The sequence below is a fragment of the Dermacentor albipictus genome, chromosome 2 (genome assembly GCF_038994185.2).
Source record: "Dermacentor albipictus isolate Rhodes 1998 colony chromosome 2, USDA_Dalb.pri_finalv2, whole genome shotgun sequence".
Classification (NCBI taxonomy): domain Eukaryota; kingdom Metazoa; phylum Arthropoda; class Arachnida; order Ixodida; family Ixodidae; genus Dermacentor; species Dermacentor albipictus.
Genome location: NC_091822.1, coordinates 3,345,103 through 3,371,550, shown reverse-complemented (window position 1 = coordinate 3,371,550; position 26,448 = coordinate 3,345,103). Strand labels below are relative to the sequence as shown.

Sequence of the window (26,448 nt, the reverse complement as noted above, 5' to 3'; positions counted from 1 at the left end):
CACGTGATATGGGTTAGATAAGGTGGGAAATAAAATAATGTGAAAGAGCGTGTATAATGAAACCCTGCAATAATCCTTAAACCCATAAGCAAGATGACTGTCGCCAGTTACCTCGTCTGTTTTTCCCTGACTGTATAGTACTTTTCGTGCAAAATTGGCAACTAGAAACAAAAATCGCAAGGAGTTGAGAAATTAAGCGATCTACTAAGGGAGAGCCAAGGCAACAACCAAACTGGAAGCAAAAGCGAATAATAAAAAAGTTAACCGTTGTTTATGAGAATATTTATGGATCAACATCTTTTTATTTAAAAAGGAAGTAGAGAAAAGGCCGCCGGAAGTGGAGAACGATTACTTGTTTTGAATACGCTTCTACAGTTATCGGCCGAAGGACCTCACGTAGCCACTTCTCTGCTGTGCTTATGTGGGCGTTTTTCTAACCGTTCGCAGTGAGCGCAGTACGTCTAGAATCGCAGAGTCCTGCGCTCTACGCGGTAGTATGGGACTGGCGGCCGCACAGCGTTACGCAATTCGCGGAACTGTCAAAACTGATCAACAAGGCGAAAATAACTGATATTCGAAACTATAACATGAGAAAGACTGAAGAAGCCGTAAAAAATGAACGCAGCCTGAAATCAGTAAAAAAGAAACCTGGAATAGGACAAACCATGATGTTGGCACTAAAAGATAAGAAGGATAATATCATCAGCAATCTCGAAGATATAGTAAAAGCGGCGGAAAAATTCTAAGCTGACCTGTATACAGTACCCAGAGGAGTCACGATAGTTCACTTAGAAACTGTAATGAACAGGATACAGAAACTCTCCTATAACTAGCGATGAGGTCAGAAGGGCCCTGCAAGACATGAAACGATGAAGAGCGGCAGGATAAGGTGGAAGGAAGGAAGGAAGGAAGGAAGGAAGGAAGGAAGGAAGGAAGGAAGGAAGGAAGGAAGGAAGGAAGGAAGGAAAACTTTATTTGGTCCAGCAAGTAGTGATAACTAATCACTAAGCGGGCCGCTCCCACATCGTGAGCCTGCTGGACAGCCCAGAATTGTTCATCCATGTCCGGGCTGCGAAGTTTAGCCTCAATAACAGTCGATTTAATCAAAGATGGAGGAGACCTAATGCTTGGAAAACTGGCGGCTCTTTATACGAAGTGTCTATCGACTGCAAGGGTCCCAGAAAACTGGAAGAATGCAGACATTATACTAATCCACAAAAAAAGGAGACGTTAAAGAATTGAACAATTATGGGACCATTCCCTTGCTCCCAGTATTATATAAAATATTTACCAAAATAATCTCCAATAGAATAAGGTTAACACTGGATTTTGTCAACCAAGGGAACAGGCTGGCTACAGGAAGAGATACTTTACAATGGATCACATCCATGTCATCAACCAGGTTATCGCGAAATCTGCAGAGTACAATAAGCCTCTCTATGTGGTTATATAGATTACGAAAAGGCATTTGATTCAGTAGAGATACCAGCAATCGTAGAGGCACTACGTAATCAATTAGTACAACGCATAAATAAAAATCTAGGAAAATATTGCTACATGCGTGAGGTATCTGTTTGTTTGAACGAGGCGCGTAGGCGCCATCACTCCAGAAAAGAGAAGGAAGAACGAACTGGGCTCGCGCTGTGAATCTAACCGGTCAGCGCTGCAACCGTTGTTGTAAATATAATCTGTAAATAGTTTCTCGTCTTACTGACTCGTCTTTCACGTTAGAATATCTGCGAGGTTCTACAGCTACCTTAATTCTACACAAGAAAAGCAGGTAGATACCTAGAGAGAAAGGGGTCAATTTTTCCAAAGCTATTTTCTGCGTGCTTAGAAGAATTCAAGATATTAAACTGGGAAGGCTTAGGAGTAAGGATCGACGGCAAATATCTGAGCAACCTTCGGTTTGCCGATGACATTGTTCTATTCAACAACAATGCAGACGAGTTACAACAAATGATTGGAGACCTTAACAGAGAGAGTGTAAAAGTGGGGTTGAATATTATTATGCAGAAGATGAAGTAAATGATAAAAAGCCGGGCAAAGGAACAAGAGATCAGGATGGCCAGTCGGCCACTAGAGACTGTGAAGGAGTACGTTTACCTAGGTCAATTAATCAGAGGGAATCCTGATCATGAGAAGGAAATTCACAGAAGAATAAAAATAGGTTGGATAGCATACGGCAGACATTTCCAGCTCCTGACTGGAAGCTTACCATTATTATTGAAAAGTAAGGTGTGCAATCAGTGCATTTTGCCAGTTCAATATGTCCAGTGCCAATGCATTTGCCAGTGCATTTCCCAGTGCATTTTGCCAGTGCATATGGGGCAGAGACTTGAGAGCAACTTAAGGACCACGCAAAGAGCGATCGAACGAAGATTGCTAGGCATAACGTTAAGAGAGAAAGAGAGTGGTTTGGATCAGAGATCGAACGGCTATAGACGATATTCTAATTGACATCAAGAGGAAAAAATGTAGCTGGGCAGGTCATGTAATGCGCTGGTTAGATAAATGTTGGACCATTAGGGTTACAGAATGGGTACCAAGAGAAGGGAAACGCAATCGAGGACGACAAAACACAAGGTGGAGGAATGAAATTAGGAAATTCGCGGGCGCTAGTTGGAATCGGTTGACGCAGGACAGGGGTAATTGGAGATAGCAGGGAGAGGTCTTCGTCCCGCAGTGGACATAAAACAGGCTGATGATGATGATGATGATGATGATGATGATGGAGGTGGTGGGCCCCCCCCGAAAAAAAATCCTGGGTACGTGCCTGATCAGATGTATGCGTTAAGAGACAAAGCCGGCAATATCTTTACTAATATGGATGAGATAGTACAAGTGGCTGAGGAGTTCTATAGAGATTTGTACAGTACCAGTGCCACCCACGACGATAATGGAAGAGACAATAGTCTAGAGGAATTCGAAATCCCACAGGTAACGCCGGAAGAAGTAAGGAAAGCCTTGGGAGATATGCAAAGGGGGAAGGCAGCTGGGGAGGATCAGGTAACAGCAGATTTGTTGAAGGATGGTGGGCAGATTGTTCTAGATAAACTGGCCACCCTGTATACGCAATGCCTCATAACGTCGAGCGTACCGGAATCTTGGAAAAATGCTAACATAAACCTAATCCATAAGAAAGGGGACGCCAAAGACTTGAAAAATTATAGACCAATCAGCTTACTGTCCGTTGCCTACAAACTATTTACTAAGGTAATCGCAAATAGAATCAGGAACACCTTAGACTTCTGTCAAGCAAAGAACCAGGCAGGATTCCGTAAAGGCTACTCAACAATAGATCATATTCACACTATCAATCAGGTGATAGAGAAATGTGCGGAATATAACCAACCCTTATATATAGCTTTCATTGATTACGAGAAAGCATTTGATTCTGTCGAAACCTCAGCAGTCATGGAGGCATTACGGAATCAGGTTGTAGACGAGCCATATGTAAAAATACTGAAAAATATCTATAGCGGCTCCACAGCCACCATAGTCCTCCATAAAGAAAGCAACAAAATCCCAATAAAGAATGGCGTCAGGCAGGGAGATACGATCTCTCCAATGCTATTCACAGCGTGTTTACAGGAGGTATTCAGAGACCTGGATTGGGAAGAAATGGGGATAAATGTTAATGGAGAATACCTTAGTAACTTGGGATTCGCTGATGATATTGCCTTGCTTAGTAACTCAGGGGACCAACTGCAATGCATGCTCACTGACCTGGAGAGGCAAAGCAGAAGAGTGGGTCTAAAAATTATTCTGCAGAAAACTAAAGTAATGTTTAACAGTCTCGGAAGAGAACAGCAGTTTACAATAGGCAGCGAGGCACTAGAAGTCGTAAGGGAATACATCTACTTAGGGCAGGTAGTGGCTGCGGATCCGGATCATGAGACAGAAATTATCAGAAGAATAAAAATGGGCTGGGGTGCGTTTGGCAGGCATTCTCAGATCATGAACAGCAGGTTGCCATTATCCCTCAAGAGAAAAGTGTATAATAGCTGTGTCTCACCAGTACTCACCTACGGGGCAGAAACCTGGAGGCTTGCGAAAAGGGTTCTACTCAAATTGAGGACGACGCAACGAGCTATGGAAAGAAAAATGATAGGTGTAACGTTAAGGGATAAGAAAAGAGCAGATTGGGTGAGGGAACAAAGGCGAGTTAATGACATCTTAGTTGAAATCAAGAAAAAGAAATGGGCATGGGCAGGACATGTATTGAGGAGGGAAGATCACCGATGGTCATTAAGGGTTACGGACTGGATTCAAAGGGAAGGGAAGCGTAGCAGGGGACGGCAGAAAGTTAGGTGGGTGGATGAGATTAAGAAGTTTGCAGGGACGGCATGGCCACAATTAGTACATGACCGGGGTTGTTGGAGAAATATGGGAAAGGCCTTTGCCCTGCAGTGGGCGTAACCAGGCTGATGATGATGATGATGATGCCTGCCGTGATTTATCGCTCACGGTCAACGCCGCGGACGCCGACACCGACGCCACCGGTTTTTCTGCGACACGAGCTCCTTAACGCTATCGCGTTAAAAGCAGAACGAATTGTAGATGTTCTTGGCGACCCTGACCTCGACATGCTGGCAGTGCAAGAAACAAATGTTGATGGGGAGGAGCAGACCCGTAGTATAATGCTTCGCTTTACGCCTCGTTATCAGGTGGCAGTGAATCACGCAGTTAGCAAGTCAGCGGGATGCCTACTATTTTCGAAAATGTTAACGGGCCTTGTTGTAGAGAATGTTTATTTATGCAAAAGTGGCACATTGATCGTTGCTGATTTTCATTACAGGGATGTTAGCTGGAGTGTAATATGTATTTACGCACCGAACGGTACATATGAGAGGTAGATATTTTTCAGAGCATTGAGCAGCATCTGTTTAAAGACAAACATGTTGCTATGTTAGAAGATTTTAACTGCATTTTCATAACTCGGGACGAAAGCCACGCGCCCGGGTATAAAGATAGAAGTAGCCAGCTATTGTCACGGTTAATTGCAGAACATGAGGTAGATGATGTAGCAGAATGCCTCGAAGGTACCAGAGAAGTGAAGTTTAAACATTTTGAAAGACTGAGTCACGCTCGCCTTGACCGTATTTATACGTCTGTAGAGATATTACCCTTCTGGACCCGGTATCATGTAGCAACCGCGTCTTTTTTGAACTACTATTTAGTTCAGTGTCTGAAAGGAAGAGAAGGAAAACAACATATTTTCATGGGATTTGTGGAAAATAAACGCAAAGCTTTTCGTCGACGACTGCTTTATTCAAGCTCTGAAAGAGGCGATGAACGAAATGAAAGCAGAACAGTAGCCCATTGTTCGTGCGCAATGGAATTTATGAAAACATCAAAATGAAAGCCATAGAGCGATCTAGCTCACTTAAGTATGAGGAAAAGGTCAAAAAAAAGAAATTTAAGAATGATGCTGGAAAGGCTGGTTAAGCTTGAGGGTCGAGAGCCGGGCAAACTTAAAGACGGCATCCGTAGCAGAAAACAGAAACTCGAAGTCATAGACGAAGAACGCTATGTGGAAAGGCTCATGTGGGCCAGAGCTGGCGCGTGGGCGGCTGCGGAGACGTCCACAAAGCGAGCGCTGGGAATGCCCGCCCGCCGAAAGCACATAACATGCCCGCCTAAAGCACATCGATGTGATAGAAGAAAACCGTGTTGAGATAACAAATACCGAGGGTATTAGTGGCGAGAATTTGGAGTGGTGCCCTCTCGCGAGTGACGTCACGGCCAGGACGCCGCTCACTCCGGCTCGCTCGGCTGCCGCGCGCATTCGTTTTCTTGGTGCATGCTTGGAGTACTGGCGGCTTGAGCCGAACTTACAGAAGGTTATTTCGGATTATTTCTGTTGCCATGCGTGAACCGCAGTTTCTTCTTTGAAACCGCGTCAGCCATGAAAGTTTGCGACTTCGATATCGCAACTATGTAGCGCAGAAGAGGTCTACTGGTCTTGCAATGCATATATGTACGCTGTCCACAAATTTTGCATAAAGATATCGTCTGCAAGTTCAACACGCAAAGTTTTTTATGGTGCTCCTCTAAACACTTAACATTCCCCTATTACCTAGGTATGAGAGACATCACATTTTACATGAAAGAAATACCTTGATATTTGGTTTCAACATTATAAATCCGCGTTAGAAGGACACTGCCCAGCGAAGCTTTTATCATAACTCGTATCATTCTGGTGAGTTGTTTAATGAAATGTGGCAACTGTATTAAGGCCTAAATGGAAGAGATAGGCGCGCATTTTGTTTGAAAAGGTTTGGTACTACTTTCACCGTTCTCTGAAATAGGCACCCAAAAACGCATTGGCTGCTAACACGACGGCGCATCGTGTATAATACATACATACTTCACGAATACCACAACAGCAAGGAGGGGGATCAAGAGCGCGCTCGGACTACCAAACTACACACGCACCGACCGACTCCTGCAGTTGGGTATTCATGATACCCTGGAAGAGATTGCAGAAGCACAAGAAAGGGCACAGATTCTCAGGCTCTCCGGCACCAGGGCGGGCAGACGACTCCTAACTGAGATGGGCGTCCCCCCGGCCACTGTCGAAGACGCCTACCAAGGCCTACCGAAAGAGCAGAAAGATAACATCATCATATCGCCCGCCCCGCGCAATATGCATCCCCAGCGCAACGTAGAAAGAAGGAAGGCCAGAGCGGTGGCGCTCCTACGCCGCGCAACAGAACTCCCTGGAGGCAGCTGCTTCGTTGACGCGGCCCAGTATGGCAACAGCGACAATTTCACGGTAGTGTCTATCAACCAAAGGGGTTCGACCGTTAACGCGGCTTCGCTACGAAGCACGTCGTCGCGTGCGGCGGAGCAAGTGGCCATTGCCTTGGCCCTCCTGGATGACGGACACGCCAATATCTTCAGCGACTCCAGGGCAGCCATCCGCGCCTTCTGCGTCGGCGCCGTGTGTAAGGAAGCCTGTCGCATCCTCGACGGCAAAAGCATCACCACCCACACTCTCACGTGGTTCCCCGCTCACATGGGATCCATCGCCGGAGGCCCCACAAACCTCAACGAGCTGGCTCACTCCAAGGCGCGAGGTCTCACTTTCCGCGACCATGGAGAACTCCAACGCCGGCCCGCAGCGGTGGAGAATAGAGATCAACCGACCACATATAACGAAATTGCGCAGCACTTTTATCTCGGCAGGAGAGAGTTTCCCTTCCACACAAGAAGTTAAATAGAGCGCAGGCATTGACCCTCAGATTACTGCAAACAGGCTCATATCCCACTCCGGCTTTATTCCACAAAATTTATCCCTACACCTATGCCACTAGTTCTTGCAGGCATTGCAATGACATCGCTAGCCTAGATCATATGCTCTGGCGTTGCCCCTCGTTACGAGGCACAGAAGAAATCAATGAAGACAAGTGGCTCTCCGCTATCAAGAGCCCTGATGCCGGGGTGCAACTATGGGCTGTCCAGAGGGCCCACGATGCGGCGGTCGGGCAAGGCCTGACTGTCCCAACGTGGGAGCGGCCCGCAGCGCGCTGAGTCGCGTACCTTAGGACCTTATTAAAGTTTCGCATCCATCCATCCATCCAATCACATGAAAGAAAAATTCGTGTTTAAGATCTATAAGCAACCAAATGCAAGCGATGAAATGTGTCGTATTGACCCTCAGTAGCTTTTATCGACGATATGGCACGCCCCTCCCGCAACGGAAGCAACCGACTGTCGTTATGGTGATGCGCGCATTGTTCGCGAAACCCAGCAGTTCACTACAACTTCTAATTGAAATCATGAAGTAGCTCTTTACAGCTCCAATTACCTTGCCTACAGCATACTCGAGGCACTACAGCACAGCTTAGGCTTCATTGAAATGGAAAATGCAAACACATTCGGCCTCAGCATGTCTCGATGCTGCGTTGTTTATTTACACAGACTAAAAACTATTTGCTTCGTCAGTCCATAAAATAAAACCTCGCATCATCATCATCATCATCATCAGCCTGGTTACGCCCACTGCAGGGCAAAGGCCTCTCCCATATTTCTCCAACAACCCCGGTCATTTACTAATTGTGGCCACGCCGTCCCTGCAATCTTCTTAATCTCATCCGCCCACCTAACTTTCTGCCGTCCCCTGCTACGCTTCCCTTCCCTTGGAATCCAGTCCGTAACCTTTAATGACCACCGGTTATCTTCCCTCCTCCTTACATGTCCTGCCCATGCCCATTTCTTTTTCTTGATTTCAACTAAGATGTCATTAACTCGCATTTGTTCCCACACCCAATCTGCTCTTTTCTTATCCCTTAACGTTACACCTATCATTCTTCTTTCCATAGCTCGTTGCGTCGTCCTCAATTTGAGTAGAACCCTTTTCGTAAGCCTCCAGGTTTCTGCCCCGTAGGTGAGTACTGGTAAGACACAGCTATTATACACTTTTCTCTTGAGGGATAATGGCAACCTGCTGTTCATGATCTGAGAATGCCTGCCAAACGCACCCCAGCCCATTTTTATTCTTCTGATAATTTCTGTCTCGTGATCCGGATCCGCAGTCACTACCTGCCCTAAGTAGATGTATTCCCTTACGACTTCTAGTGCCTCGCTGCCTATTGTAAACTGCTGTTCTCTTCCGAGACTGTTAAACATTACTTTAGTTTTCTGCAGATTAATTTTTAGACCCACTCTTCTGCTTTGCCTTTCCAGGTCAGTGAGCATGCATTGCAGTCGGTCCCCTGAGTTACTAAGCAAGGCAATATCATCAGCGAATCCCAAGTTACTAAGGTATTCTCCATTAACATTTATCGCCATTTCTTCCCAATCCAGGTCTCGGAATACCTCCTGTAAACACGCTGTGAATAGCATTGGAGAGATCGTATCTCCCTGCCTGACGCCTTTCTTTATTGGGATTTTGTTGCTTTCTTTATGGAGGACTACGGTGGCTGTGGAGCCGCTATAGATATTTTTCAGTATTTTTACATATGGCTCGTCTACACCCTGATTACGTAATGCCTCCATGACTGCTGAGGTTTCGACAGAATCAAATGCTTTCTCGTAATCAATGAAAGCTATATATAAGGGTTGGTTATATTCCGCACATTTTTCTATCACCTGATTGATAGTGTGAATATGATCTATTGTTGAGTAGCCTTTACGGAATCCTGCCTGGTCCTTTGCTTGACAGAAGTCTAAGGTGTTCCTGATTCTATTTGCGATTACCTTAGTAAATAGTTTGTAGGCAACGGACAGCAAGCTGATTGGTCTATAATTTTTCAAGTCTTTGGCGTCCCCTTTCTTATGGATTAGGATTATGTTAGCGTTTTTCCAAGATTCCGGTACGCTCGACGTTATGAGGCATTGCGTATACAGGGTGGCCAGTTTCGCTAGAACAATCTGCCCACCATCCTTCAACAAATCTGCTGTTACCTGATCCTCCCCAGCTGCCTTCCCCCTTTGCATATCTCCCAAGGCTTTCTTTACTTCTTCCGGCGTTACCTGTGGGATTTCGAATTCCTCTAGACTACTTTCTCTTCCATTATCGTCGTGGGTGGCACTGGTACTGTACAAATTTCTATAGAACTCCTCAGCCACTTGTACTATCTCATCCATATTAGTAATGATATTGCCGGCTTTGTCTCTTAACAAATACATCTGATTCTTGCCAATTCCTAGTTTCTTCTTCACTGTTTTTAGGCTTCCTCCGTTCCTGAGAGCATGTTCAATTCTATCCACATTATACTTCCTTAGGTCAGCTGTCTTACGCTTGTTGATTAACTTCGAAAGTTCTGCCAGTTCCATTCTAGCTGTAGGGTTAGAGGCTTTCATACATTGGCGTTTCTTGATCAGATCTTTCGTCTCCTGCGATAGTTTACTGGTATCCTCCCTACCGGCGTTACCACCGACTTCCATTGCACACTCCTTAATGACGTCCACAAGATGGTCGGCGCTGCGGCGACAGGTAGCGGCCTGGTGATGGCGAACGCGACGGTCGTCGAGAGCTCCACTGAGTAGCCGCGAGGTAGTCAGCGATATCGCGAGGGCGTTCACCTTGCTGCGGGCGCGGAGCGTTGACGGCGAAACTTCGCAGTCCTATTTCCCGGTATGGACATCGTCGGTAGACGTGACCCGCTTCCCCGCAATGGTAGCAGAGCGGGCGGTAGTCAGGAGCGCGCCCAACGTCGGTCTTCCTCGGGTAGCTCCGCTGGGCGACGGGTGGGCGCGCTGTCGGCGGCGGCGGCGGCGTACGACGGAATTGCGTCGTTGCAGGGCCCTGGCGTGGTCGCGGAGGGGGACCTTGACGGCGTGCGACGGCTGCGTATGTCATCGCTTCTGGCTGGGGCTGTGGTAATTGTGGTTGCAGCTCGGGAACTCCAAGTGATCGGTGCACCTCTTCTTTCACGATGTCGGCGATCGAAGCCACTTGGGGCTGCGACGAAGGCGGGACCTTGCGCAGTTCTTCGCGCACAATGGCCCTGATGGTCTCCTGAAGATTGTCGGAATCGAGTCCTTGGATGGCGTACTGCGGCGTGAGCCCCTGGCGGTTTTATTGCCGGGTGCGCATCTCCAGAGTTTTCTCGATCGTCGATGCCTCTGCTGAAAACTCAGCTACGGTCTTCGGCGGGTTACGGAAAAGTCCTGCGAAAAGTTCTTGCTTGACACCCTGCATCAGGAAGCGGACTTTTTTCTCCTCTGGCATTTCTGGCTCGGCATGCCGGAAAAGACGGGCTCCTCCGTGAAGATCTCCTCCGTGAAGATCGCGATCGTCTCGTTTGGCAGCTGCACTCTGGTATCTAGTAGTGCTTGGGCTCGCACGTTTCGTACGACGCTTGTAAACGTTTGCAAGAAGCCGCTTTGGAACAGGTCCCACGTCGTTAAGGTGGCTTCCCGATTTTCGAACCAGGTCCTGGCGGCGTCTTCCAGTGCGAAATAGACACGCAGCAGCTTGTCGTCGCTGTCCGAACTGTTAAACGTAGCGACCCTCTCATACGTCTCAAGCCAGGTTTCCGGGGCCTCGATTGTTGATCCGCGGGACGTCGGAGGTTCCCTGGGCTGCTGCAGCACGATAGAGGACGCTGGGGCTGCTATTGGGGTTGCCTTGGCCACAATCTTCTTGGTCTTCTCAGGTAGAAGTCCGTGCTCCGGGGGCAGCTGTTGAAGACGGTGGCTTGCTCGATGCTCCGGGACTACGTTGGTGTTCTCTTTGCGGTCCGGGCTTGGATCACGGCTTGTCGGGGGCGTCCGGTGCATGAACGAAAAGCACCTCCACAAGATGTCACAAGAACAACAAGAAGGTAGTTGGCGCGGACTGGTGAAAAGTTCTTCTTCACGAGGAGATTGTTTTGAAGCGTGAAGGAAGATAGTCCGCGCTTAAGTGCCCTGGGGAAAACGTCGGTGTGCCCTTCCAAATATTCCACCAGGCCTTTTAGCTCCTGGTCTGCCCGTTGCTGTTCAGCGAAGTTTTCCGCGCTTATCATGCCAAGGAAGGCGTCGTCATCTTCGTCATCTTGCGGCGGCGGGTCAATGGGGGCGCGTGATAGGCAATCGGCATCGGAGTGTTTTCGTCCGGACTTGTAGGTTACAGTGATGTCGTATTCTTGTAGTCTGAGGCTCCACCGCGCCAGTCGTCCTGAAGGATCCTTTATACTCGCTAGCCAACACAACGCGTGATGGTAACTGACGACTTTGAATGGCCTGCCATAAAGATAAGGGTGAAATTTAGCTGTAGCCCAAATGATGGCGAGGCATTCCTTTTCGGTCGTAGAATAGTTGCCTTCCGCTTTTGACAGCGACCGGCTAGCGTAAGATATCACCTGTTCGACTCCGTTTTTCCTCTGGACTAGAACGGCACCGAGGCCTAGGCTACTGGCGTCAGTATGGATTTCTGTATCGGCGTACTCGTCGAAGTGGGCAAGTACCGGCGGTGACTGCATGCGTCGTTTGAGTTCTTCAAATGCGTCGGCCTGCGGCGTTTCCCACTTGAACTCAACATCACATTTAGTTAGACGTGTCAACGGCTCGGCGATGCGTGAAAAGTCCTTGACAAAGCGCCTGTAGTAGGCACACATGCCAAGGAATCTACGCACTGCCTTCTTGTTGTTCCGTCAGGACTTCGTCCAGAAGTATTCCACGCCCTACATGACGATCCGACCACTGGACACCTCGGTTTTTCCCGGACACTCTCGAGGATACAACAAAAGTATTATTGGCCGCGCCTGACCGCCGACGTCGCCCATTATGTCAGAACATGCCGAGACTGTCAGCGACGTAAGATACCGCCGACAAGGCCAGCCGGATTACTACAGCCAATCGAGCCTCCTTGCCGACCATTCCAGCAGATCGGGATGGACTTGCTGGGACCCTTTCCGACGTCAACAACCGGAAATAGGTGGATCGTCGTGGCGACAGACTACCTCACCCGCTTCGCTGAAACTAAAGCACTGCCGAAAGGTAGCGCAGCCGAAGTGGCGAATTTTTTTGTCGAAAACATCCTGCTTCGACATGGCGCCCCAGAAGTCTTCGTCACCGACAGAGGAACGGCCTTTACAGCGGAGCTCACCCAAGCCATTCTGAAATACAGTCAGACAAGGCACAGGAGGACCACGGCCTACCACCCGCAGACGAATGGTCTTACGGAGCGGCTGAACAAGACCCTCGCCGACATGCTAGCGATGTACGTCGACGTCGAACACAAGACCTGGGATGCTGTCCTGCCGTACGTAACATTTGCTTACAACACGGCGGTGCAAGAAACAACACAGATCACGCCGTTTAAGCTGGTTTACGGCAGGAACCCGACGACGACGCTCGACGCCCTGCTGCCCCACGTCACTGACGAAGAGAATGTTGACGTCGCTAGCTATCTCCAGCGCGCTGAAGAAGCCCGACAGCTCGCCCGCCTACGGATCAAGAACCAACAGAGGACCGACAGCCGACACTACAACCTCCGACGACGCGTTGTTGAGTACCAGCCCGGCGACCGTGTTTGGGTTTGGACACCGATACGCCGACGAGGACTCAGTGAGAAACTACTCCGACGCTATTTCGGACCCTGCAAGGTCATCCGACGTATTGGCGCTCTGGACTATGAGGTCGTGCCAGACGGCATTTCGCATTCACAGCGGCGCCGCGCACGATCTGAAGTGGTCCACGTGGTGCGCCTTAAACCCTTTTACGGACGCTGACGAAATTCCTTATTTTTTGTTGTTGTTTTCTTTGCTACGGGTGTTTTTATTTCGCTTGTAAGTAGCATCGGGTCGATGCTTTTTAAGAAGGGGGTATTGACACGTGTACTTATCTTTATCGGGCGACCACGTTTCGCCGCTTAACAACTGTAATCGCACAGCGAGGGACGCGCCTGTATGTATCCGGTGTTTCTGGAAAGTTATCGATGCTTCTACCCGGCTGTCTGTTGTCGCCGAACCTTGTGTTATCTGATTTCATCGCGTAACGCGAATGGTGTAGAACTTTGTGGAAGGCACACGGGTCCGAACGATTAGTCTGGAACATTCGACGACTGCTCTGTAAAAGCCGACGCGCTTGACCCGCTGATCAGATTTACGACGATCGCCGACTGTGTTCGCCGCTCTCGTTGTGCTTTAAGTGTAGCGTGTTTTGTGGGCACAGGTTCGCCCAATAAAAGCTAGTTTTTGCCTTTCACAGTATTGCTACTGTGTTCTTTGACGTCACGACCACGTGACAATATCCTAAATATGTGCCACACTACTAATGAATGGGCCTTCGGCTTCTTGCTGGCTGCAGCAAACCGGTCCAAAAGGCATATTTCACTCAAATATTTGGCCGGAGCAGCCTGTGTCAGTTCTCCAAACAGTTGCATTTTGTGTGTTCGTCAAGCAAGAAGCACCAGTAAATTGTTCAAGTGAGTTGAATGTGTAGCGCGGAAAGGGAATAAATAGTGGTTCATTCCTTTCTGTGTGCTGCAAACAGCCGTAAACCTCAATCAGCTTTGCTTCAAGTTACCGCCACTTAAATTTAACCGGTGAAGAACAGCTTAATTTTCAGAACCAGTTAAAAACGCAAGTGGTGCTGGCCGAATCTAAACAGCAGTGGTAGTTAAGTCATCGTGTTACTGCCGAGGGTTTCTGTGAATAGAAAAATTCGATATTAAACCGTGAACTATACATCGTGAGTAAACAAGTTTTAGCGGCTTAAAATCAAGATAAATGTTGTAGAAGTCATATATAGTCAGCGTTTAATTGTGGCACGCATATTGCACCATGGCGGGTATGAAATCTTAACTGGATTCTTATGGTCTGTGCTTTTGCGGCTATGCTTTTATTATTCACGTGATCTACCACTGCAAAGCGTGGACCTGTGCATGAAAAGCCCGTTATGTGCTGGTCTGAGCTACCTCGGGTGGCACTATAGCATTGCCTTCGAGAACTGTATTGTCGTCTAGGAAATAAGCCCCTTGATTACATTTTCGCGAACGAAGACATCGTAAAATATATATGTGAGAGGCCTCTCATAAGTATACAAGCATTGGGAACGAGAGAGAAGAAATGTAAACACTGCAGAAGGCGTCCGAACACCGCCGAAACAGTAGCAGATGACAGGCGCGTGTCCGTGCCCTGACGTCACGCGAGCGGCGCTCGCAGCGCCCCTCTAGGTCGTTCTCAGGGCTAATAGGCCTGGCGCTTTTTCGATTCTATGAAGGGCTATTTACCCATAAATCAGTAGATGTAGAAGGTTTTAAAACAACCTTCTTGGAACGCATGCCGCGGCTGTCCGAAGAAAGAAAAGCGGCTCTCGAAGCACCGATATCAATAGCACAAATAGAAAATTCGATAGATCTTAACCCTGGCAAGTCGCCCGGGCTAGATTGCCCGAGCGCGGCATTCTGCAAAACATTGAAACATAACCTTTCCTCTGAGTTTAGTGGTGTTTTTGATGAGACATTTGAGTTGGGATCGTTGCCCCTGTCATTCTCCCAAGCACACACCTGCTCATTCCAAAAACAGAACAAAAAGGTAAGCTAAGACTTGTGACCTCATACAGACCAGTTTCATTAAGTAACTGTGATTGTAATATATTTACAAAAATATTGGCTAGTAGACTACAGACAGTTATGACGCAGATTGTGGGATCCCATCAAGCCTGTGGTATTTAGGGTCGCTCCATTTTTACTAATATTCATTCTATGAGGTGTGTGCTTGAGCGTTGTGATGCCTATCGGTCGGCTATCGCAGTCCTTCAGCTTGACCTAGAAAAGGCATTCGATTGTGTACCTCATGCCATTTTGTTTGCTATACTTCAACATGTTAATTTAGGCTCAATCATCACGAACGGAATACCCATACACTCTAAGAAAAAGCCCGGGGAAAAGGGGAATGGGCGCTTTGGGCCCTCAAGGGACTAACTGCACGAATGTGCATGCCATGTACCCATTTTGGAGAGTAAGTGGTTAGTCCATGGTCGGTAAGAGAGCAACGGGAGGACGAACGACAATTACCCCTGATGCACCCTGCTCTACCGTGTCGTGGAGTGATGCTGCGAAAACAGTATTGTCTATAAATCATGAATAGTTCGGTGTTCGTGCAATCTCTATTGAACTGCATGCAAAGTAGCACTTTGTCTCTTTGTGAGAAAAGTGCGTGAAATTTAAAAGATGGAATGTGAAGAGCCATGATCTTCGTGCGCACACCATAAGTGAGCGATACAAATTAAACGCGCAAGTCATTGATATATTGCTAGATATTCTTGGTCAATAGTACCGTTCCGTTCCAAGGAGATTACAAACTTTACTGAAGCTCGAGCGGGACGCGCTAAGTAAGAGAAATTGGCCTTCTTTGTCGTCTTCGGCGCCCTATTTGAGCCCGCTCACGTATACGTCGCATAGTGCCTCAGTTTATATCGCACTAAGAATAATCGGGCAGACCTCTCTTTGCAGTCGCTTATGGCTGCAAGTACACTCAACGTTAGACTCTCCCCGCATAGCATACACAAAATGCGGAGTGTGCGTCAAGGCTGCCCAGGGAGTCCGCTCTTATTTTCTATTAGTATTGAAACGTTGTGCGTCGCAATAATCGAAAATGATCGGGTTCATGGCCTCCGATTACAGGCGTCGGAGGTAGCTCTTGGTGTGCGCTGATGATATAGCTGTGTGCTGTACGGAAAAAGAGTGTCTGCTGGAGACTGTTGCATTTTTAAGAAGGTTTGGAGAGCCGAGGGGGAGCTTTGTGAATTGGGGAAAGTGCCTGGGGTTCTGGCATGGCGAGTGGCCGTCAGCCCCCGACACATTGGCTAACGTGAAGGGAGTTGAGACCCCAGTAAAGTATCTCGGTGTTCCCCTTGAATATATTATAAGAAAACTGATGATTTATGGCTAGGAAATGTGAAAGAAACATGAAAAAGGGCGGAGAGGCGGAAGGGTACACACCTCTCAATTATAGCCAGAGCTACAGTGTGCAATTTATTTTTTGTTAGTAAATTATGGTATATTTTGCAAGTGTTGTATTGTTCTTGATTGTATGTACAGAAGTTGCATCGAGTGTTTGCTGTCTTTATTTGGGCGTCCAGCTGGGAACGATGCAGCCGCACGTATCTTTTTCGGCGAGTGATAGAAGGGGGCCTGGGTTTGGCACACCATTTCGTGTGACAGATATGTCAATAGATTTTTCTCTTTCGTCACGTCAACCACCAGTTCTTAAGTACGGTGTCAAGTGAGACTGTGTTTGGCCTTAACAGAGTTTGTTATCAGCAGTCAAATAATACCTGGTACTCTATTCGGGTTCCTTCAACAGATAGCAGCGAGTGTCCGTTTTGTGTCAGTACGGTTTTCGAATGATTATCTGTTCAGTACAAAAACAACGAAATTATGCAGTGACCTGTGTGATAGTTATTTTTCCATGCCGATTTACAGAACCGTATATAGTAGAGTATTTACAAAGTATTTACTAAGCAAATAGAACCAGGAACACCTTAGACCTCTTTCTAACAAAGGGCCAGGCAAGATTTTGTACACGCTACTCAACAATAGACCATAATCACACTTTCAATCAAGTGATAGAGTAACGTGCGGAATATAACCAACGCTTATGTATACTTTTCATTGATTACGAGAAAGCGTTTGATTCAGTCGAAACCTCAGCAGTCATGGAGGCATTGCGGAATCAGGGTGTAGACGACCCGTATGTAAAAATACGGAAAGATATCTATAGCGGCTCTACAGCCACCGCAGTCCTCCATAAAGAAAGGAACAAAATCCCAATAAAGAAAGGCGTCAGGCAGGGAGATACGATCTCTCCAATGCTATTCACAGCGTATTTATAGGACGTATTCGGAGAGGTGGACTTGGAAGAACTGGGGATCAGAGTTAACGGAGAATAGCTTAGTAACTTGCGATTCGCTGCTGATAATGCCTTGCTTAGTAACTCAGGGGACAAATTGCAATGCACGCTCACTGACCTGTAGAGGCAATGCAGAAGGGTGGATCTCAAAATTAATCTGCAGAAAACTAAAGTAATGTTTAATCGTCTCGGAAGAGAACCACAGTTTACGATAGGTAGCGAGGCACTGGAAGTGGTAAGGGAATACATCTACTTAGGGCAGGTAGTGACGGTGGATCCGGATCATGAGACGGAAATAATCAGAAGAATAAGAATGGGCTGGGGTGCATTCAGCAGGCATTCTCAGATCACAAACAGCACGTTGCCATTATTCCTCAAGAGAAAACTGTATAACAGCTGTGTCTTAACAGTACTCACGTACGGGGCAGAAACCTGGAGTCTTACAAAAAAGGGTTCTACTTAAATTGAGGACGATGCAAAGAGCTATGGAAAGAAGAATGATGGGTGTAACGTTAAGGAATCAGAAAAGAGCAGATTGGGTGGGGGAACAAACGCGAGGTAATGACATCTTAGTTGGAATCAAGAAAAAGAAATGGGCATGGGCAGGACGTGTAATCAGGAGGGAAGATTACCCATGGTCATTTAGGGTTACGGAGTGGATTCCAATGGAAGGGAAGCGTAGCAGGGGGCGACAGAAAGTTAGGTGAGCTGATGAGATTAAGAAGTTTGCAGGGACAACATGGCCACAATTAGCACATGACTGGGGTAGTTGGAGAAATATGGGAGAGGCCTTTGCCCTGCGTTGGGCTTAACCCGGCTGCTGCTGCTGCTGCTGATGATGATGATACAGTAGAGGGCGTAGTAATAGCATTTTAAAACACATAAAATAATGCACGTGCAGCCAGGAGTGAAATATTTGTTCAAGCTTCAGACTGGAACTCTGACAGAACGTTTTCGGGAGAACACGGGTTTAGGTGCCATGGGGTTCCACGTGTTCGATTTGCAAAAAAAAAAAAAGCAGTTGACCATTTTTTCCTGCAATGTTGGGAGGGACTGTTCTTTTGGCATGTCCTCCAATGAACCATAAAGAAAGATTTCCCGTTAGATCCGCATATCAAATTTCTGCCGTTACATAATGAGGACGGGGTCCCATTTGACCTCGTCATGCTGACAGGCCTCTACGGTCTATGGCGAGACCGAATGGAAGGCTTCTATTGTGACTCAGACACGTGGCCTGTGCGCCTGCATTTCGGTGAACACATGTCGCGTTCTATTGAAGTACAAAAAGGACAAGTTGTTGTACCTGAGTGCCTACCGAGGATAGAAGCATTGGCATACCTAAAAGAATTTTAATAGACAAAGTCAGCCAAATCGTGCAGGCCGCTGTGTAACAGCATGTTTCTTTTTCTCCATGATGCGTGGAATAATTTCTTAATTTTGTTTCTTCTTGTTTATGTTGCTGATAAGATGTAGGAGTATGTGAAAATGTCGAGAACTGGCAAAAAAAAGAAACAAATCCTCAGTGTTAGTGCACGATACTTAGTGCACGATACTTAGTGGTTAGTGCACGATACTTATACGACACTGCTCTTGACCCATGGCGGGGTTGTGAGTTCGAGCCTCACCTGGGGAAAGCTTTTTATAGTCACCATTCACGAATTAAGTCATCATACGCGCGCACATTAATTGATACATTGCTACCAGATATTTTCTCACTTAGGCTATCTGCTGCACTCAAACATCAGTGGCGCATTCCACTTCTGGCCGCCGTAGTGCACGGAGGTGGTTGGCAAGAGCGCTGTCGCAGCGCGATCAGCGGACCAGCAAGGCTGCGGTTCTAGGTTTTTCGCCAACGAGGACTGAGATTATCGGGTGCTACTGCCTGAACTACGAACAGGACGACTTGTTACCAATACTTTATTTTTGCATGCTGATGTGCGTGGAAAGACCATGCCGGGCCGAAAACTTCCATGACATGCTGTCAGCCATGGGACTGCTGTCTGACGTTGTCTGCCCCTTGGGGCGTATCGAATGAGCCACGTGTGGGCTGCGACTTTCAAAATTGGTGACGGAGTGAAATAATTGCTACGGGCAAAGGACTTGAATGTAAAGGATAGACCATGCATCGTCATCGACCCTGGAAATGATGCAATGGACCTCAAGCTACATTGGATGCTGTGCGACATGCCGGACGAGGACATTCGTGAAGCCCTGGCGCCTTACGGCCGAGTCACGGACGTGGTGAAAGAGCGCTGGCGGGTGCATGGCCTCCAAGGTAAAATTTCTTCAACGTGCCTGGTTACTTTTTACCGAGGAAGGGTCTTCGGGCGGACGACGTGCCTTATCAGTTACGGATAGTCATCGAGGAAGCTCTCATGGGGATTCCTGGAAGAGCATCGCTGTGCCTTCGTTGCCGCTACATAGGACACATCCGGCGTGACTGCCGCATCCCGCGCTGCGCACGTTGTCATCGTCACGGCCATGAAGAGTCGCAGTGCGTGAGGACATACCCAAGCGTCACGGGGCCGATGGCTGCGGATGAAAGCGGTGGACTTCTTATGGATGAAGTAGATGCCGAGTAAGCCTCTGCTAGAAGCATCAACGAGGCGAAGGCTGCAGCGACACAACCACCGAAACTGCAGAGGCAAATGACTGGCGGAGCGGGGGGTGTTGCTGGAACGCCTTCGCGACCTGTGAGCAAGGACTCGGCCGTCGATATACATAAGCAGGACACCACAACTGAAGAAACGCCTGACGTCTCGACTACGGCAGCAGCTGATAACGAAGCAATGGACGTTACCAGTGCATTGCAACCGCAGTTTAAAAACTATCAGCGAGATAGCCAGGCACGACTGGACAGAGCTTATATCTCGTTGGATCTTGTGCGTCTGTGCGATAACTATGTTGTGCAGCCGATGTCCTTTCGCGATGACAGTATAGTGTGGTTTACACTCGGTGCCAAGAAAAAGAAGCCGGGTTTCAATTGGGCACTTCAAAAATTTAACGAAAATCACTTGAGTGATGACAGATTTGTAAACGATGTAAAGCTCGAGATTAACAACTTCTTGAGTAATAAGAGTGTAGGTTGGGCAGAAGTATAGGAGGACTTCAAGGTTCACGTGGAAAATATTCACAATTGAAACAGGAATTATTAGACGATACAATGAAAAAATAAAGAAAATGAGCTACAAAAGGAACTCAATTTTCTTATTTTCATGGACAGCACGGAACCTGGAAAATTTCGTGAGGAAATCAGAACAGTTAAAAAAGCGATGGAAGCTACCAACATGGAAAAATATAGAGCAGCTATTATTCGGACATGGGTGGAAAGGCTGTGGGATGATGGAACGCCGAATAAACGCGCTATTGCCGGGAGAAAGAGCTACGCAAGGAAAGATGAAATAAGGCAATAATTATCGTGATGAGGTTACTTACGACATGAATATGATTGAACAGGCCTTTACGGAACATTACCCGCCACGGTTACGACACGGTTGTAGTGGCTACGGTGTCGGGCTACTGAGCACAAGGTCGCAGGATCAGATCCCGGCCACGACGGCAGCATTTCGATGGGGGCGAAATGCGAAAACACCCGTGTACTTAGATTTAGATGCACGTTAAAGAACCACAGGTGGTCGAAATTTCCGGAGTCCCCCACTACGGCGTGCCTCATCATCAGAAAGTGGTTTTGGCACGTAAAACCCCATAATGTTTTTACGGAACATTACCGCACACTGTGCGGTGTCCCGTTGCACGTGGCAGCTGAGTTCGAAGCACGTTTCGTAAATGCTATGCCGCGTGTTGATGACGAGGTAAAAGCCAGTCTCGAGGAACCGATAAGCGCGCGAGAAATATAACAGGCGATCGATTAACTGCCTGCAGGCAAATCACCCGGTTCCGACGGCTTAGGAGCCGCGTTTTATAAGGCATTTGCACCTGGGCTTGCTCAAGTGTTGGGGCATGTATACACTGAGGCATATGAAAATATGCTCTCGCCACCTTCTTTGTGTTCTAGAGTGTTGCGACGCTTTCGCTAGACGGGTTGCTTTGTTGCAGCTCGACCTGGCGAAAGCCTTCGCCCGCGTGTCCCACGAAGCTGTTTTTTTAAAATAAGTTAATGTCGGAAAAGTTCTTTTAGATGGGGTCAGAATGGCCTACGACCAATGTACGACGCAGATTATAATCAATAAATTCATCAGCGCTAAGCTTTCACTGAGATCTTCTCTCAGACAAAGCTGTCCTCTAAGCCCATTGCTTTTTGCATTGTACCTCCAGCCTTTCTGTTTAGCAGTGCTACGCAACAGCAACATTCGATGATTTAAGCCACAGCTTTTTTAAGTCAAAGTACTGGTATACGTTGATGACGTCGTAGTCTTCTGCGAGGATCGTGAGAGCGTTCTTAAAGTTGTACGTCTTGTAAAAAAATATTGGCAACAATCTGGATTTCAGATCAATTGGGAAAAGAGCATCAGTATATTGGGCATTGGGACAGTCAAGCTGCTCATTTTACAAATATCCGGTGGTCAGCAACGCCAGCTAAGCATTTGGGTGTGCCGCTCGAGCACTATAGCTGATAGAATGACTGAAAAAGCAAAGGAGTGGCATGGTCGAGATTTATCAATCTTTGGACGCGCTTCGGTGTGAAACCTTCTTTTAGTAGCGAAAGTGTGGTATGTTTTGCAAGTCTTATCAATGTGTCGTTCAAATGTGCAAAAAAATGCACCATGTTTTTGCCGTATTCAGATGGGCTTCTAGTTGGGAGAGGATAAGCAGAACCAGTTTGTTTCGTTCAGCCCGCAGTGGTGGGCTAGGTCTGTCGCATTTGTTGATCGGACAAATTGTGCCTCGTCTTTTCTCGCGATTCGACAAATTATTTTCTGCACACAGGGATTCAAGTCCGAATGGAGAAAGCACTGCCGCAATATCCTTAACCAACGCCAGTCTGAAGACTGCGCCCATTGGTGGACGCTCGTCGACATCCGCCATTGGAAGGCAAATGTCGCTGACTTCTAAAGTTGCACCCAATTAAACCGTGCGTAGGCAGAATTATTCAGCCCTCTACCTTTCGATGTTGGAATTTTTTCGGGGAAGATAGGTGAAGAAGAGGTGCAGCGGTGGCCTAGAGGTAGAACACCCGCCTCGCGTGCAAGAGGTCCGTGGTTCGAATCCCGGTGCCGGCAATTTTCCACCGGATAGTGAGTGAGTGAGTGAAAAACTTTATCAGCTCTAGATTCGCTGGTCTTCTGCGGTCTTCAGATGGAATCGTCCACCGGATAAAAAAAAATCCGCGTGTTGGTAAAATTGCACAAACAGGCCTGGAGTGTGGCCTGATCCCGGTGACCAGAATCGGTAACGCACTCCCTCAGCAGAGCAGGATTGGCCACCCTGGTGCAGTACTTGGCCACAACCTCCTATATGAACACAACAATCAAACCCCGGCCCTCAATCCCCAGCAGCTGCGCAGCAACTGACCACGGCGGCGGTCAGACCTGCGACGCAGCAGACGGTGCTAAGAATCACTGGCTCCGGACAGGCCGCCATTGGAATATGAACCTGGCAACGTTTAACGCTAGAACGTTATCTAGTGAAGCGAGTCTAGCAGTGCTATTGGAGGAATTAGAGGGCAGTAAATGGGATATAATAGGGCTCAGTGAAGTTAGGAGGCCAAAAGAAGCATATACAGTGCTAAAAAGCGGGCACGTCCTGTGCTACCGGGGCTTAGCGGAGAGAAGAGAACTAGGAGTCGGATTCCTGATTAATAAGAATATAGCTGGTAACATACAGGAATTCTATAGCATTAACGAGAGGGTGGCAGGCCTTGTTGTGAAACTTAATAAGAGGTACAAAATGAAGACTGTACAGGTCTACGCCCCTACATCCAGTCATGATGACGAGGAAGTCGAAAGCTTCCATGAAGACGTGGAATCGTCGATGGGTAGAGTGAAAACCAAATACACTATACTAATGGGCGACTTTAATGCCAAGGTAGACAAGAAGCAGGCTGGAGACAAAGCAGTGGGGGAATATGGCATAGGCACTAGGAATAGCAGGGGAGAGTTATTAGTAGAGTTTGCGGAACAGAATAATATGAGGATAATGAATACCTTCTTCCGGAAGCGGGATAGCCGAAAGTGGACGTGGAGGAGCCCGAACGGCGAGACTAGAAATGAAATAGACCTCATACTCTGCGCTAACCCTGGCATCATACAAGATGTGGATGTGCTCGGCAAGGTGCGCTGCAGTGACCGCAGGATGATAAGAACTCGAATTAACCTAGACCTGAGAAGGGAACGGCAGAAACTGGTACATGAGAAGCCGATCAATGAGTTAGCGGTAAGAGGGAAAATAGAGGAATTCCAGATCAAGCTACAGAACAGGTACTCGGCTTTAACTCAGGAAGAGGACCTTAGTGTTGAAGCAATGAACGACAATCTTGTGGGCATCATTAAGGAGTGTGCAATGGAAGTCGGTGGCAACTCCCTTAGGCAGGATACCAGTAAACTATCACAGGAGACGAAAGATCTGATCATGAAACGCCAATGTATGAAAGCCTCTAACCCTACAGCTAGAATAGAACTGGCAGAAGTTTCGAAGTTAATCAACAAGCGTAAGACAGCTGACATAAGGAAGTATAATATTGATAGAATTGAACATGGTCTCAGGAACGGAGGAAGCCTAAAAACAGTCAAGACGAAACTAGGAATTCGCAAGAATCAGATGTATGCGTTAAGAGACAAAGCCGGCAATATCATAACTAATATGGATGATATAGTTCAAGTGGCTGAGGAGTTCTATAGAGATTTATACAGTACCAGTGGCACCCACGACGATAATGGAAAAGAAAGTAGTCTAGAGGAATGCGAAATCCCAAAGGTAACGCCGGAAGAAGTAAAGAAAGCCTTAGGAGATCTGCAAAGGGGAAAGGCAGCTGGGGAGGATCAGGTAACAGCAGATTTGTTGAAGGATGGTGGGCAGATTGTTCTAGAGAAACTGGCCACCCTGTATACGCAATGCCTCATGACCTCGAGCGTACCGGAATCTTGGAAGAAGGCTAGCATAATCTTAATCCATAAGAAACGGGACGCCCAAGACTTGAAAAATAATAGACCGATCAGCTTACTGTCCGTTGCCTACAAACTATACACTAAGGTAATTGCAAATAGAATCAGGAGCATCTTAGACTTCTGTCAAGCAAAGGAACAGGCAGGATTCCGTAAAGGCTACTCAACAATAGATCATATTCACACTATCAATCAGGTGATAGAGAAATGTGCGGAATTTAACCAACCCTAATATATAGCTTTCATTTATTACGAGAAAGCGTTTGATTCTGTCGAAACCTCAGCAGTCATGGAGGCATTACGGAATCAGGGTGTAGGAGAGACGTATGTAAAAATACTGAAAGATATCTATAGCGGCTCCACAGCCACCGTAATCCTCCATAAAGAAAGCAACAAAATCCCAATAAAGAAAGGCGTCAGACAGGGAGATACAATCTCTCCAATGCTATCCACAGCGTGTATACAGGAGGTATTCAGAGACCTGGATTGGAAAGAATTGGGGATAAAAGTTGATGGAGAATACCTTAGTAACTTGCGATTCGCTGATGATATTGCCTTGCTTAGTAACTCAGGGGACCAATTGCAATGCATGCTCACTACCTGGAGAGGCAAAGCAGAAGAGTGGGTTTAAAAATTAATCTGCAGAAAACTAATGTTTAACAGTCTCGGAAGAGAACAGCAATTTACAATAGGCAGCGAGGCACTGGAAGTAGTAAGGGAATACATCTCTTTAGGGCAGGTAGTGACGGCAGATCCGGATCATGAGACAGAAATAATCAGAATAAGAATGGGCTGGGGTGCATTTGCCAGGCATTCTCAGATGATGAACAGCAGGTTGCCATTATCCCTCAAGAGGAAAGTGTATAATAGCTGCGTCTTACCAGTACTCACCTACGGGGCAGAAACCTGGCGGCTTACGAAAAGGGTTCTACTCAAATTGAGGACGGCGCAACGAGCTATGGAAAGAAGAATGATAGGTGTAACGTTAAGGGATAAGAAAAGAGCAGATTGGGTGAGGGAACAAACGCGAGTTAATGACAACTTAGTTGAAATGAAGAAAAAGAAATGGGCATGGGCAGGACATGTAATGAGGAGGGAGGGTAATCGATGGTCATTAAAGGTTACGGACTGGATCCCAAGGGAAGGGAAGCGTAGCAGGGGGTGGTAGGAAGTTAGGTGGGCGGATGAGATTAAGAAGTTTGCAGGGACGGCATGGCCATGACCATGCCATCCCTGCATGACCGGGGTTGTTGGAGAAGTATGGGAGAGGCCTTTGCCCTGCAGTGGGCGTAACCAGGCTGCTGCTGATGATGATGATGAGGTGAAATAACGCCCTTTCCCTGTTGAATGCGTGAAACATAAGGTCGCGTATGCATCTTCGAAAGAAAATGGAAAGCATTTCCAAGGTCTGGCTTGGGAAAATGCAGCACTTGTCATTCTGACAACCAATCAAGCATATGTACCTTTTTGGTCATTTCGCACATGGTGCAATTTTCTTTGTAGCTGAAGCTGCTATATTGTTCGCGATGGGCAGTTAAAAATTCTGCAGAGACACTTGAAACTGCTCACGTGTGGGAATGAGAAATTTGTTGGAACAACTTTGGTGAATGTTTTTTTTTTTTCTGCGCGTTCCAAACCCGCGCAAGCCTGCGTTTCCACTGTCCCTCGGTATAAGGTCAAAGGAGAACGTATCAACGCGCTCGCTTGCTCATCGAGGAGTTCGTAACTCGAAGGACCGGCATTCTATTTGGCATTAATGCTTTCTATTGCATGCAGTCACGATATGGCACCCAAACCACTGGCAACGTGACGTGCGCAACGACGCATGCACTCGGTCGACGCCGAGGAGCCGGCGTGGCGGCGGGGAAGCCTGCTCGCCTCGCGCCCCCGAAGCCCAGAGCGAAGTTTACCTAATAATTTTTTCAAAGGTATTAATTTACTTTGTTTGCAGGAACCTGCTTCAGAAGTTTGACAAGTCGAATATTTAAAGGTGACTTTTTGCCGTCGGCCATTTTTGGTACCATCACTCGGCCACGCTGCCGGCTACAACGCCGGATTTTCATGTAATAAGGCATATAAAGTTTTCGCATTAT

General features: G+C 47.3%; 1 protein-coding gene across 1 annotated transcript in view; it reads right to left on the bottom strand.

Moving 5' to 3' along the window:
• Positions 1 to 26,448, bottom strand: part of LOC135921120 (4-pyridoxate dehydrogenase-like) — a 337,516-nt gene that overhangs the window by 93,146 nt on the left and 217,922 nt on the right. The window lies entirely within an intron of this gene.